The sequence below is a fragment of the Rissa tridactyla genome, chromosome 18 (genome assembly GCF_028500815.1).
Source record: "Rissa tridactyla isolate bRisTri1 chromosome 18, bRisTri1.patW.cur.20221130, whole genome shotgun sequence".
NCBI lineage: Eukaryota > Metazoa > Chordata > Aves > Charadriiformes > Laridae > Rissa > Rissa tridactyla.
In genome coordinates, this window is record NC_071483.1 from 7,940,350 (window position 1) to 7,955,828 (window position 15,479).

Sequence of the window (15,479 nt, forward strand, 5' to 3'; positions counted from 1 at the left end):
TGATCCCAAGGGTCTTTTCCAACCTAAATGATTCTATGATTCTTGGGGTCTGAAAAGCCCAGCAGTCACCCAGTCGAACAGCCCAGGGCTTTTAACGCAGGGCACATAAAGGACTTCAGAGAATCCCAGAGTTGGTACAATGGGCGTCAGGAGGGCTTAAGTCCAATCTGCTACCACCACCACCACAGCTTAGTCTGGCCAAGTCTTTGAAAGTCCAGGAACAGAGATCCCCATCCTGTCTGGTGTCCCAGACTGCACCACCCTCCTGGGGAAGAATGCCAAGAGCATCCCACGTTGCAGCTTTTGGCCAATGCCCCTTGTTATATCACCTGGCACAACCAAGAGGAGATCGGGACCTTCTTTTTAGTAAGAGATCTGCTTCAGAGAGAGGTGTGCAATCTGGCCTTTTAGCAGACTGTGGTGTAAACGTTAGGGCAAAAGAAATAGGGGCTGAGCCCAGAGGACGAATGTGACCTGGAGGACCACACGCAGGAGCAGAGCATGTGAGGAGGCCTGGCTCTCAGGTGTACCCAGACACTTCTCGGCATGGTGGGTTTTCCCAGCCTCACTCTGTCCCTCCTCGCATGTGCTTTCAGCCAAGGCATGCATACTATTGCATAAGGACCAAGTCTTATTAGGCATTTCTGAGCTCATCTTGCCCAAAAGCAGCAAGCTGAAGAAGAGAGAAGCTGTGCTAGTGTCATCAGTCCCTTGGAAAGGGAAAGACTTTCAGACTTTGTCTTGAAGATCAAATGCTACCAGAGAGACAAAGGTACACCCTACAGCATCCACTCCAGGCTGGCTGCTGCACTATGCTCTGCTCCATGAATGGGCAACAGGAGTGAAAGCTGTGACTGGGCTGGCTTTGCTTGCAAGGCTTTGGTTGCTCAAGTACGTGAAGCTCACTGCAAGGCCAGAAGTTTGCAAGTCTTTTCACGTTTTACTGCCCCATCACATGGAATTGTACATTTTTGTTGCCACTGGAGAAGATGGACTCTGATGGATCTCCAGGCTCAAGGTTTTTTTCATGATTTACCACTCAGTGTCTGGAGGACTTTGGCATGCTTTGGAGGCCCAGACCCATTTGATGAGCATCATCCTTGCAATCACCACTCAGCTGTCAGCTGCCTAGTCCTCACCTCTTTCCTGATGACTAGCTTCATGCTGCTCGAAGCCTTCAAGTGAGCTTCCAAAAGATTCTTCCCTAGGAGCCTTCCTGAGGCAGAAGGCCACAAAATTCACAGACAGGACTTATGGTGTATGTGGATCCTTATTCCACAGCAGCCCATCGCATGGAGCACCCCAGGACGTGACTGGAGTTACATCTCTGCTCTGCAGCAGGGTCCCAAAACCATCACTGATATCCAAGGGACCCCCAGCCTCAGGCATGGCTGGCAGTAAGGGCTGCTCAGCCATCACTCAGGCACCACGGCACTATCTGTCTCATGAGCTGGGCTTCAACCTCAAATTTAAGATGTAGCCTACCGCGGTTGAGTATCCAGGACATGGTGAAAGGGCCCCCAGTGTTCCCACTGAGGTGGCAAATGGACAGTGCCTGGCCAAGGCTAGGAACCCAGCCTGAAGATGTCTTCACCCTGCAGGCTTCTGTTCCCACACTGTCCCTGCACAGGACAGACCGCACAGTCGGGACCTGATATCTGAGGGAGCTGGGCATGTTTAGCTTGGAGAAGAGGAGGCTGAGGGGAGACCTCATTGCCCTCTACAACTACCTGAAAGGAGGGTGCAGAGAGGTGGGGGTTGGCCTCTTCTCCCAGGTGAATAATGACAGGACCAGAGGAAATGGTCTGAAGCTGCGGCAGGGGAGGTTTAGGTTAGATATTAGGAAGAATGACTTTACTGCAAGAGTGGTCAGGCACTGGAACAGCCTGCCCAGGGAGGGGGTTGAGTCACCATCCCTAGAGGGATTTAAGAAACGTCTAGATTTGGCACTTCAGGGCATGCTCTAGTGGCAGAGATTGTAGGGGTTTGGGGGTTTTTGTGTGTGTATGGTTGGACTTGATGATCTCAAAGGTCCTTTCCAACCATGAAGATTCTATGATTCTATGATTCTATGATATTCACCAGCTGCAGTTAGGCTGTGGGGAGTTTCTAAAGTGTTTATAAAGCAGGGTCAGCCCCGCCTGCAGGAAGCACTCCAGTTTTGCTACCTGCCCCTGCCACCTCTGCTGGCCACAGGGCGGTGGATTTCCCCATGTCCCTGCACAGGTCAACTGTTCCACCCTCCAGTGCTTTGCAATGGATCCTCACCCCACCCCCAGAGAATCAGGAGACAACAGTGCTACGGCCATTTTTTGTGTTTGTGTGTTTGCTTGGGCAAGCCAGAGACCCCTTCCTGCCCTGTGCATCCCCCCTGCATCCCTCTTGCATCCCCCCTGCATCACTCCTGCATCTCCCTTCCTCACCCCCTGCCAGCCCGGCGCAGTCCGACACTGCAGCCCCACTTGTAGCTGAGCCCTGCAAGGGCTAGGCAGGCAGACAGAAATGCAAGAGCCCAAGCCACATGGAGATCATCTCTGCTAGCATCAGATAACAGTTCAAAAGGCAAGCATCTTTTCTCCTTGCTCTCAGCCTCCTTCTCTGTTTCTTTTAAGCACAAAACCTGCACCAAAAAAGAAAAAAAAAGGAGGGGGGAGGAAAGAAAAGAAAGGGGCGAATTCCAGCCAGGCAGTAAAATGCCATCTGTCTCCTGATGGCTCATGTGACACTGACAGACATCCACTGCGAGTCGGAGCCAAAGGCACGGCAGCCCGTGATCCCCGTCACAGAGGGTGAGGGAGCACCCCTTCCCCAGCCTCCACTCTCTCCCGAACCCATCAAAAGTTTTTGAGCTGGGAGAAAAAAATAAATCAGGCCCATCCTTGCTGCCCTTCCCACTGGGAAACATGGCCAGGGCGGTGGTGGAGGTGGCAGTGTCGGACTTTGGAGTGGGGCTGTCCGTACCACGTGACTTTTCACCAGCCTGGGATCCCCTCGGATCCACCTGTTTCCCTCTCAAAAGCAGCTCCTGAAGAACAAAGGAGATGAACAGCAGGCAGCCCACCACCCCCACACGACCCAGCTGCTTCACTGCCTCTAGGGAAAGAGCCTCACTGACCCCGGGACCCTCCTGGGCTGGGAGAGCAGAGGCGAAAAGGGAGTTGTACAAGACAGACGTGCTGCCTTGGCTGCCAGTGACCGGCCACGGGCTGGCCCTACAGATGCTGCCACAAAGAGGGGAGCTGCAACTCGCATTGCCTGGGAGCACAGATGTCTCTAGATGACGTAGCCACTTCCCAGAAAGAGATATGCCCTGATTCAGTCCCAGAGGAGATGGCAGGGAAGTCCCTGTGCGGTGGGTGGAAGAGGAAAAGCCCCAAATGTTCCTGATTTCCCTGGATTCCCAGCAGTGATGATTTCAGGAGAGCAGGACTTAGGTGGGTGTTGGAAGGTGCAAACTTCTTGCCCTACATCCCCGGTGCCTGTGGCGTAGCAGAGCAGCGCAGACCCTGGGAAGCTCCGCACCTGGTGGCGAGGCTGCCCTGCGAGGGTGAAGGAGCTCCGCGCATGGCACCCACTGAGCCGTCCTGGGCGGGCTGGGCACAAGGCCATGCACCTGCATGGAGCATGATGACCCTCATGCCAGTCAGGGCCACGAGGCCGGCACGGCAGTGAGGTGTCCACACAGCCCTTCTCTGGAGCAACAAGCCCACCATCAGGAGCCAGCAGTGATGGCCAGCACACACCTCCTTCCCCGTGAACCTCTTCTCATTCCCAGCCTCACCATCCAGGCCACTGCTCACCACCCAATACATGGCAGGACCTCACCAGCTTGGCCAGCTTGGAGCTGAGCTGCTCATCTCCTAAACCTGTCTCCTGGGAACAGAGTTGCAGAAGGAGTCACCATACACAGAGCTGGGGGGGATGACATGAGGAGGTGCAGGAGACTGGCTTCCCCTGCCTGCCAAGGGACCAGCAGGATGATACTATAAGGTTCAACAACACCCTTGAACCCTTCCCCACTACCATATCACCTGCCGGTACTTGGGCATGGTTGGGTGCCCTGTCATGTCCTGGGTACCTTCGCTGAGGGGGGCTGGAAGTCCAGGGCAGCAGGTGGTGAGCAGATCCCACCAGTGCAGCTGCAAAGTGTCAAGTCCCTTTTGGTGGTGGCACCTTCTGGAACCACCTGAGAGTCATTCATGGCTCAGCATGGTCCAGGGGGCAGATGCTGCTGCCAACACTAAGCCACCACCTAACCCCTGCTCCATCTTTGAGTCTGGCAACCTGTGGTGTCTTTCTAAGCCTCTGACCCCAAGGCAGGTGCAGGCCCTGACCTGCAAGTATTCCTTTTACATTTTTTATTAAGAGGCATGGAGTTACAACATTTGGATGCAATTTCCCAAGGGCATCCCCAGATGGAGGAAGGCAGAGAAAGAGCCCAGCACTCAGCAGGTTTGCTGGTCACTGGATACCCAGCGTGGGTAGGGGTCCTGCCTCACTACAAGTGCAGCACAAAGCCAGACCGACCCCTCTCCCACCTCCACCAGCAAGACCGAAGTAGCCTGACAGTGGTTGATGACAGCCTGGTCCTGCCAGATGAAGCCACCAGAGAAACAACACCACATTTCACGCTATGTCCTCCCTGCTGCCTTCAGGGACAGCCTTGGTCTTTGGCATTGCCAGAGGGATGACAGAAGGGCTGGACACGCTGTTGTCTCTTAATGGTGGGCAAACAAACTGCAAGATTGGTCCAGGGCAACCCAAGACAACTCCAGGCCATGGGGCACAGTGCCAGGGCAGCACCTCTCTCCCTCACCGGCTGCAGCAGGTCAAGTGCTGCCCTTGGGAGAAGCCGCCATGCAGAGCTGCTGCAGCGAGACCCCCCAGAGCACACCATGAACTTGGGCTGTGAAACCTGGAGGACCCCAATGTATTGCACATGATTTGCCAAGCAGACCCACATCTCCTGGTCACAGGTTTGCTACCCACCAGCGTCTTTCCATCTGTTCCTATGCTATTTGACCCCAGAGGTGGTCCATCTGACCTCTGCAGCTATCCCTGACGCCGCAGTTATATCCAGTGACACCTTTAGTGACTCCTAGCCTTGTCCCGCTCCCCTCAGTGCCTGCGCTGACTGTGCCTCCAGGGCTTTTTCAGGAGGATGAAGGGACCAGGGCTTGGGGCTGTCTTGGGGACAGGGAGAGTGTCAGTACATGAAGGGCTTTGAGCCAAGACAAAAATGGTCACAGGGTGCAAAAGGCCCTCGAGAGATCCTGAAGAGTGTATTATCGTAGCAGGGGAAAAAGCTCTGATATTGTTGCGTGGTATTGCTTGGCCTCAGCCCATGGGCCACGGGAGGGATGGAGAGAGGCGTTACTGCAGGTGGAGCTGGGAGGTGTGGGGTTGCCTCCACCCCAGCCTCACAGGAGCCACCGTACAGTCCCGGGTAGGGAGAAACACTCTGAAACAGCCTGGCCCTGCTGTGATTACCCTGGCTAATGATTAGCCAGGGAGGATGTGGCCATTCAAGGGCACAGGGTGAAAACAGCCCTTCTGCCTTTGCTTACACAGCACACACAGCTGGGCCATTCCCACAGCCAACACCCAGAGAGAGCCACGGCAACGGGGGCAGTTCCAGCTCGGGAGCAGCATCCAAGGGCTGGGAGAGCAGCCCAGAGGATGCTGCACAACCCAGCTCTGCTCGGAACTGCCCCCAGGCAAGAGCTGACCCCAACGTACACATTTGCGTCTCTCCGCGGAGATGTTTTTTGCATTGAAAGATAAATCCAGGGAACTGGGATCTCGCCCTTTGTCTTTGCAGCATCTATCAGAAGCTGAACCAGGAGTAATGTGAAGCTCTGGGATAATGAAAAAGACCGCGTTGTGTGTATCATACTTGGAGACCCCACAAGGTGTGCTGTGACACTCTCTTCCCTGCCCAGAGAGCAGTTGCTTTCTCCACCAGGGCCAGCTGCAGTGGTTTTACAGCAAACTCCTTCCTTTCACTATCCAGTTCAGCCTCTCACATCCCCAGGATCCCGCCTGAAGTCTGCACGTGGCTGCCATGATGAAGAACATGTCTTTGATCAGGGTATGATCCCATCTCTGCAATGAGAGAGTGTCAAAACTCTGAGAAAACAAGGTGTGGGCATGGCTGAAGGGATCCCTGCCTACCTGAGAAACATCCCTCCTAAAATCTCATCCAGAGCCACCCTCTGACCAAAAAGTGAAGGCACCAGGTTCTGCGCTTCCCCCAAACCTGACAGCAAAATGTTGGGACCAAGCGGCTGAAGGAATGGAGAGATTGCTCTGCCTGAATGCACACATGCTGCACATTGTGGGATCAAAGGCCCAGACGACACTGGTGTGAACCCTGCCCAAGCAAGCACAAGAGACCACCAGCCCTGAGACCCTGCCTGTACCACCTGCTGCCTGGGCCCCGGCACCAGGCTGGGTGGCTCCTGAAGCCTGGAGCTTGGCTCACCCACCACAGAGTCCAGCACTGGGAACCTGCTGGGTTGGCACAGTGACTGGAGCTCTGCCCCACTCTGATGTGTCTGTAGGACCCATCTTAGCAGCCAGTTGGAAGGAGGAGTTGCATGGCTCATCTGTGGCACTCGAGAAGGAGGGGATGTCTCACAGTTTTGGAGACTAAGCGTAGGATGTGTACTCTGAGGGATATTCATCTCTCTTGACGTGAATGTTTTAACACTGGGACTGGCACCCAGGGATGGGGTGGAATTTCCATCTGGAGAATTTCAAAACTTGAATGGACTGGCCCTGAGAAAACTGTTGCAGATTTTAAGCCAGTTCTGCACGGAGCAGAAAGTTGGACCAGAGACCTCCAGAGGTCCCTCTCAAACTAATTCTTTCTGTGATTCTTTTGCTTGTTGCTGGCCAGTGAAAAGAAAAAGGGCCCATCCATAGGTTCCTGTCTAAGGCAAGTTTGGGGAAATCCAAGGACTGGATTTGACTGGCTGCAAGTACAGTTGGGTTTATAGCGTGGGTTTTGCTTTGCATGGCTCTGGAAAACCAAGGCTTTGCATGTCTCTCATATATCCCTCCCACTCAATATTATTCTTCTTGTGAAGAGGAAACCACTTAAAATGGCTCTCACAAGTGCTTCTCATCAGCTTGAGTGAACAGAAAGGTGAATATGAACTGATCTTAGTTAACTGAAGTCCACTTCAATTGTCAATTAGGGGTTCAAAGCCACTTAATTAATACACTTCAGCTTCCCCTCCCCGTCCACAGATTTGAAGAGACACCTTCCATCCACTTTCACTGCTCAGCAATTGAACAACCCTACTCAATCCACATGATATTTGAAGACCTTGGTGAACCTCACCTAAACCCAGATCTAAAATTGTCTTCTGATTCAGCGGACCCAGAACAATTTCCAACAATTTCCACGCCCAGCAGCCAGCATGTACTGAAATGGCTTAGAAGCAGCAGCAAACTCTAGTTCTAGAGATCTCATAAATTTTCATGTTCTTGAGTTTCCACAACTCTCTGCTTTCTCTTGTCCCAGACCGCAGAGACCTGAACCTGCTGGAGACACATGGCCCAAATTGCCACACAACACTGGCAGCTGGTGCTTCTGATTAATTTTTTGTGTTGTTTTGGCAATAACTACTCGTTCCACACCTGCTCCCTTGAAGGATGATGTTAGTCCCATTTCAAGCAAGAGATCACACTCAAGACTTCCACAGTCCCTTCCAGGCAACATTTGTACGCCAACAAGTCTTGCTTCATGGCAATCCCTGCCTTCCCAGAGGTGGGACGTGCGTCTCTACCCTGTTCCTCCTGCCAGTTCTTGGTGGTCTCTCCCAGAAATTACCCAGCGCCATCTCTTTCCTTTGCAAGTAGCAATAGCCAAGCACAAGCAGGATGTGCTTTCTTTGGGTGTGAATAAGCACAGGTCCGACTTGGATGTGCAAGAGTCTGGCTGCGCCTCAGATCCATACAGGCTCCTGCTTCCCACTGCGCAGTTCTCAGTCTGCACACAAACGGCTTTCTCTTTCTGTCCCTCTGTCTCTTTTTCACTTTCTTTCCTTCATCCCTATAAATTATTTCTTCCTTCTTCCTTTCCTTTCCTTTCCTTTCCTTTCCTTTCCTTTCCTTTCCTTTCCTTTCCTTTCCTTTCCTTTCCTTTCCTTTCCTTTCCTTTCCTTTCCTTTCCTTTCCTTTCCTTTCCTTTCCTTTCCTTTTTCTCTCTCTTTCTATTTCTTTCTTTCTTTCCTTCTTTCCTTCTTTCTTTACTTCATTACTTCTTTCCTTCTTTCTCTTTCCTTCTTCTTTCTTACGTTTTCTTTCTTTCATTCTTTCTTTCTTTCCTTCTTCCTTTTCCTCTGCATTTGTTTGAATGACAACGGTTTCTGATTACAGTCCTCCTGGGGAATCAAACAGCAAGGCTGCTGCTCACTTACTGACTGGCAGGTTAAGACAGATAAAGGGAGAGATTTGTGTATTGACTCTGTGTTTATGTAACCCATGTGCAAGGCCTGGCCAGCAGCAAAGGGGGATCTGACCCACATAAATAATAACGAGCAGCATTTTTAAACTAAATCATCTGGAAAATTCATAGACGATTCCATCGGTTCCTTCTATTGTGTCACTGGAGGGTCATAAATAATTCAGCCTTGCTCAAATATTTATGGAAATCAATTTAGCCCTCAGTCCAACATCACCTCCCTGAGAAAACAGTTTCCTTCTGTATCTCAAGTGCAAACTGACTGCCCACCATCCCACCAGCCTCCCGGGGGCCAAGGGCACCTGTAACTTCCTAGCAACATGCCCAGGCACCAGCTCAGCTGAGAAGGTCACCAGACAGCTCTGGGGCCATGGGGACCATCAGCTGCATGTGCTGCTGCAGGAGAGGAGCAAGTCAAGCACCTGTCCCGATTCTGCTGTGACCACCCTAAGCTTCACGATGGGGCACCTGCTCTGGCCCAGGGCAGTTGTCAGCTCCAGAGCCGAGAAGCAGCACTTGACAAAGCTGTTGGCACTTGAAGAGCAGCTCCTGCGCAGGTGACAACCGATGCTCATGTCAACAAACCCTATACAGGAAAGAAGCTCCCTGATGTGATCGAAGGTCACAACACAAACTCCCACAGGAGTAAGCAGCCCCAGGGAGCTCCCTGTCCCCACTCCCAGGGCAAGGTCCACGGCTCTGCCATACCCACTGAGGAGCAGCTGCTGTAGGACCTGAGCCATGACCCAGCACTTGCAGCTCGCTTCCTCACCTCGTCTCTGGAAGACACATGGCGAGGATTCCTGAGACCTCTCTTCCCAAAAGCAGAGTGGCCACACAGGCCACATCACGACCAGCAGCCAGGAAGATTTCCACTCACATGGAGAATTCACCAGGCCCCTGGCCCTGAGCACCTCATTGATCTTTCCGGGAGCTCAGTATGTCCATGGGCTATTCCTGTCTCTTGATGAAAAACTCACTTGATGGGACCCATGAATCTCTTCTAGCACCTTCATTGCACACAAAGAAACAGGACAAATTCCCAGGGTCAAAAAGCTGTCCCATTCTGCACATCATTCAAGGGTGCAATATGCTCAGAGTGACTAAACCACCACGTGGATCAAGATCAAACCATGTACCAGCTCAGCCACCAGCACAGAAACCGGGGGAAAGCCATACACAGCCCATGTGTGTATGGAGAAGCCACCTCTCATCCAGCCTCTGTGCTCCCTGTAGCTCCTGTAAGTATTACTTCTTGGTAGGTCCCTTATCTGGCTACTCCCCAAGTTTCTGGGACCACTTCTCTCCCCTGGTGCACTCTGCCTGGAACAACATGCAGAGCTGTGCTAAAACACAACATAGCTGTGTTCCCAAGACACCATGGACCATGGCAGACACCAGGACACCTCATGTAGGGTCCCATGTCTGCTTCTGGCAGAAGTGCAATGAACTGGGCAGACACTGGGCTGCGTGCAGCTTGGGGACCTGAGATGGCACAAACATGCTGCCGTGAACAGGAACCCAAGGAGGTAGCATTTGTGGATGTTTGGGAGAGATCATCCTCCTGTGTTTCCACCACTGGGATATTTCTGCACAAAAAGCACCAGTCTACAAGCTTTGGCTTGAGCGCCCTGTGGCTGTGAGCACCTGGGACAGGAGCCAAGCCTTCAGGGAAGAGCTCAGGACAGACTTTCCAGAGTATCGCTAGTCATCGACAGCCATAGAGGTGAAACACGGATGTTCCCTCCAGCCATTCAAAGTGTTCCAGATCCCCCAATTCTTCAGGGTAAGAAACTCACCCCGCTGCAGGGCAAGGCAGAGAGAAGGTGTGACTGGTAGCCTGAGGGTCTGTAGGAGCTGGTATCATTGATGACCAGGGTCAGCACCTTCTGGGCTGAAAGAACAGCAAAGGCACACAATCCAGTGGGTGAGGAGGGTTTGTGAGCTTCTCCAGCCCTAAAACTGGATAAGAAAGGTCACAGCCTTTATCCTGCCCAGGCCTCCACCAAGCATTCTGCATCTTGAGTTTCCTCTGAATTTCCAAGTCAGGCAAGGGCTGATGTGTCTGATTCGGGGCATACACCATCACAGGACCCACATTTCTGACCTCATCTGTGTCTAGAGCTGTCCTCCAGAAATGTTTTGCACTGGCAGTTCTTTTCTAGGCCAAGGATGCTTCTCCAGGGAGCACTGAAGTGGAAACACATCCCCCAGAGCTAGCCTTAGAAATCTGCCTCCAAAGCCCCTCTGCTTTTCCCTGGCCTCTCATTTATAGCAAGGGAAAAGGCACAGATCCACGATGAGCAAGAAGCCCAGGACCTCATTGCTGCAGACTCTGAACAAAGCGCTCTGGCTGGCTCTGGTAGGACACATCCCTCCATAAGCCTGGCGGCTCTGGTAAAGGCAGAGGACCCAGCTGAGTGTGAGATCCCGTGACAGTCCAGGCACCACAAACGCAAGCTCTCTCCTGTAATGTATATGACCCATCCCTCCTCGACAGCAATGGACCAGCACCGAGGAAGCTGGACAAGACATCAGGCCCAAGCACTCACGCATCATGTGAAATGACCCAGCTATGTCAGACTCCAGCACCAGCTCTGCTTTTTACAAACTTTGGAGATCCCTGCAATTATGCAGTTCACTAGGATTTGAATAGCCAAAATCAGCTCCTAGCACTGACCCACAAACCCAAATCAGAGACCGAGCAACAGAAGAAACAGAGGTATTGGCTTGTGCTGAGCAGAAAGCTGCAGGAAAGGGATATGCTCCAGCTGAAGAGTCACAGGTCCTCCAAGCAGGTGTGAGCACTGTCACTGCTTGGTAGAGCAAAACTCAATTTTCAGTGATGGCCCACAACAGAGACCCCACAGAACTGTTTGGCATGCTCCACGCAGCAAAATGGGAGCTCCACACAGCACCATCCTGAAGGACAGTCAGGTGGGGTGACTAGTCCATGGGAAGACTTGCACCTGCATGGCCTTCACCCAAGTAAACGTGGAGGAGATGGCAGCCCTTGCAAAGCTGGTTCCACAAAGGCTGGAAAAATTACCACCAAGTTGGGATAAAATGGTACCGGTCCTCTACCATCTCTTCTGTACATAAAAGTAAACCCCAGAACAGGAAAAAAAAATCAAATAAAACAGTGACACACGTTAGGTACGCAGAGCTTCACATCTGCTTTCCAAGCACTTCTCCTAGGGTCGTGTCTCTCAGCACAGGGCTGCTAACTCCCTTCTGTTCAGACTCTCCTCTTTCACCCACACAGCAGCAATACCGAGGCACCCTCAAGGCTCACACACATCCGACGTCTGTAGGTGCCACTGGATGAGAGCACCACCGCTGTTCCTGCATGTAAAAGGACCGGTGGCGTGCAGTGGGAACACTGGCAAGGGATTGCTTGCATGTGCAAAACCTTTCCTCCAGGTGACCCTCCCAGATGAGCCGCTGCTCCTGTCTCTGGGTTAGCTGTTCTCCCTGCTAGGGTGTCCAAGAAGCGGGCAGCTTCAATGGGGAAAGGAGAACGGGACAGCGGAGCTAACCAGAGCTGTTAGACCTGCCCCAGGAAAGCTGCAGTGACAGCCACGCTCTGCCTGCACACCAAAGAGCAGCGTGGTGCAGTTTGCCCGTGGCTCCCACTGTAGGGGCACGTCTCCTCCAGCAGGCCTGGGCATGGCAGACAAAGGGATCAGGTTGTGCACTAATGCTACTAACATGGAAGAGCTTTACCGGACATAATTAGCCTTTGTTAGGAGAAAATCCTAGGGAAATTTTGGACAAAGAGGTGAGTAGCATCTTTTTTCTATTTTTGCTCTCCCTACCTGGAAAAGTCCCTCTCCTGTCTAGCGTTTATGATTTGGGACCTTTGAAAGATTATTTTCTTTGTCAGACTGATGTTTCATTACAGATGAAAGAAATGGATGTTCCTGGGCTGCAGGGTCCTGAACTGCCCTGCATTTGGGATGCCACCTAACCATTATCCTTAATTCATAGCCCCGTTGAAAAAGTGTCTGCCTCTGCACTCAGTGCAAGGACATCACCTGGTCTCTCTGCGGAGCTGTTTCATGAAAGCCTGTGCATTAGTTGGGTTTTATTCAAAAAAGGGGTTAATTTGTGCCCTCTTCTCCCCCAAGTGCAGTAACACAATCAATCTCAAAAGAGCTGCTTGGCTTTCTCCTCCCTTCTCCAGCCGTCACTTCTTGGCTCTTAATAAATTATTCAGCTTTCCTAAATATGCATAGGGGTCTCATTAACAACTAATTTTGCTTATTTAAAACAACTGCATAATCAAACCACTATAGTGTTTCGCCTTTCTTATAGCCATGAATTATTCATGTGCTGGGAATCTGCATACAAATTTATTGATTCTTAAAACGGTGCATTTTTCACAGCCTGGAAAAAAAGAAACCCTGGTTGTTCTGCTTTTGAACATTTTGGCCCAAACTCCCACTTAACAAATCACATGGTGTTTTCCCGCGAACAGACAGCAGGCAAACCCATGCCACCACCAAATGCACCTGGAACTCCTGAGTGCAACAAAAGGGAGTGTTTCCAACATTGCAATTAATCATTTGCACAATCTTGACTTGCAGCCCTTTCCCAGAGCGCTAACGGCTTACTGTCGCGGCATCCCTTTCACACTGGCTTCTTGGTGCCTTTAGGAGCTCCCATACGAGCCACAAAGAAGAACACCCGGGCAAGGAAGGAACATCTTGCAAAAGCGTGCAAAGCCACCAGCATCACTGGATCCAATCTGGGTTTATCCCGCAAAGAAAGCACCGAAGAGAAAAACACATGCAGGTTCAAGAGGGACCATACACCAATGTGTGCTGTCAGCCTTCGGGCCTGCTCAGCCACTGCCACTAAGGGTAGCAGGGCTTTTAGCACCCACACACGTGCCGTCACACGTGCACACCCCTTGATTCCTGTACTGGCCTGTTGCATCTTGACTCATTCTCTTCTCTTGAGTTGTGTATGGAGATCCATCCCCAAACCCTACATCCTTCTTGCATAGATCCCTGAGGAGCTGGTCCCATTCTGCTCTTCGTCTTACAGGGTCATTCAGGTCTGGAGGTTTGTGGTCCAATCTCCTGCTAAAAGCAGGATCACCTATGAGATCAGACCAGGTTGCTCATAGCTTTATCCAGTCTTATCTAGAAGACTTCCAAGGGTGGAGACTGCAAAACCTCTGAGCAACCTATTCCACCACTTGACTGTCTTCATGGTGAAGAAGTTTTTCCTCATATCCATTCTGAAACTCTATTTTCTCAATATATGTCCATTGTTTCTTCTCCTCCTGTCATGCACTACTGTGAAGATACTGGGTCTCTCTTCCTGATAAACTCCTCCTTCCCCAAGCATCGTTCCTGCTTATCATTACTGGCCAGCCTTTAAGGCCTGACTAAATCTCAGGCTAAGATCTGGAGGAGCCTTAGTAACAGCCACAGCCTCACAAAAGCTTCTACAAACATTTCATTCTCAAAAAGGGCATTTTTGGAGGAGGCTTTGACAATCCCATCCCATGAAAAGGGACTACAGTGAATGTTAGAAATGGAGCCATGGCACAGTGACTTTCAACTCATTATAAACAAAGAAAGATTTAGAAACACCTCTGCATCTTCTTGTAGGTGCCTCCAGGTCCTCAGTCCCTGACAAATCATACCTGCTGGCGGTTGGAGGTCTGAAGGAGAGATGAAGAGTCCTTGGTATGAACCCCAGCACAGACAGCTCCTTCCTGAGGTATACTATGGTCCTCCAGCCCAGAGGCAGGTCCATAAATGCCAGGCAGAATCCCAGGGAACACACATTGCTCGTGCTTGCAGGGTATTAGCAATGCTCCTTCAGTTGGCAAGAGTGTTGGTGTGTCAGTCTTTGCAGAGAAGCTTCAAGATGCAAGTCCCTCAAGAGCTCTGATCTTCACCTATCTGGGCACACTCCAAGCTCAGGCCAATGCTCACGTCTGCAAAGCCAGTGTCCAAGAGCTCCCTAACCTCTGCAGCAGTATTCATAGGGAGCCTGCGTTCACTGCCAGGATGGAGATTTCAGTTCATCTACTCCAACACTGTGACCAAAAGCAGGGCGGCAGCACACCAAGCCCGAGGTCATTTGCAGTGCTGCCATTCAAGAAGAGCCATCCTGGCAGGGACGGCTCCAGGCCACGTCTCTGGCAGCCTCTGGGTTCAGGGTGCGTGGCCTTGGCCAGAGATGCCCTGCACAGGGCACAGCTGTGGCTCCGTAGCCATGTCTCCCTCCAAGCCGCTGCTGACAGAGCCATGGTTTGTCCGCCCCGCATGCCACGTGGGTTTTCTCACTGAATGAACATCGGATGCCTCTTGAGAACTGGTCAGGCTTTTTTTTTCTGTTTGCTTAGTAAGGGACCAGGTTGCTGTGTTTTAATTTGTCTTCTTACTCTTTCATGATAAAAAAAAAACACTAGCCACAGGAGGAACGTGAATCTCTAAATAACACAGCAGAGTCCTGAGACAAGATCTCCCTTTCTTCCTTTCGCTGTCTGTCTGCATCGCTGGCTCTCTATCTATTCATCTGCTTGGCTGAAGCTTATCAAGGTGTCACTTAGAAGCAACCACAACGTGGAGCAGTCTGAGGACTTGATCCAAATCCCAGCCCCTACCTGTCCTGGGATGGTCTGGAGTTTTCAGCCAGGACTGGTTCAAGGAGAACCCAGTGGTGACAGCCACAGATAAAGCAGAAGGAGCTGGGATGGGTAGATACGCTTTGCACAAAGTGTATGGTGGGATGTGGGATGGCTGCTGACTACCCCCATCCCACACGTTTAGCTCAAGGCAGTGGTATGCTGATCTGCTCCTTGCTGGCTCTGCGGAGGTGCCAGCACATCGTGTCACAGCAAGGTCACCTCGGAGCTGGCAGGACCACACTGGTTATAACGCACTGCTGTGAGTCACTCGTGGCTCTGCCGGAGCTCCTCACACAGCACTGGGAGAAGGTAATCACAGGCAGGGTGACCTCTGGAGACCAAGGCACCAAGGAA

General features: G+C 51.7%; 1 pseudogene; it reads left to right on the forward strand.

Annotated features, from left to right (window-relative positions):
• The first annotated feature begins 10,772 nt into the window (after window positions 1–10,772).
• Window positions 10,773–11,575, forward strand: LOC128919027 (60S ribosomal protein L7a-like; annotated as a pseudogene).
• The last annotated feature ends 3,904 nt before the right edge of the window (window positions 11,576–15,479 follow it).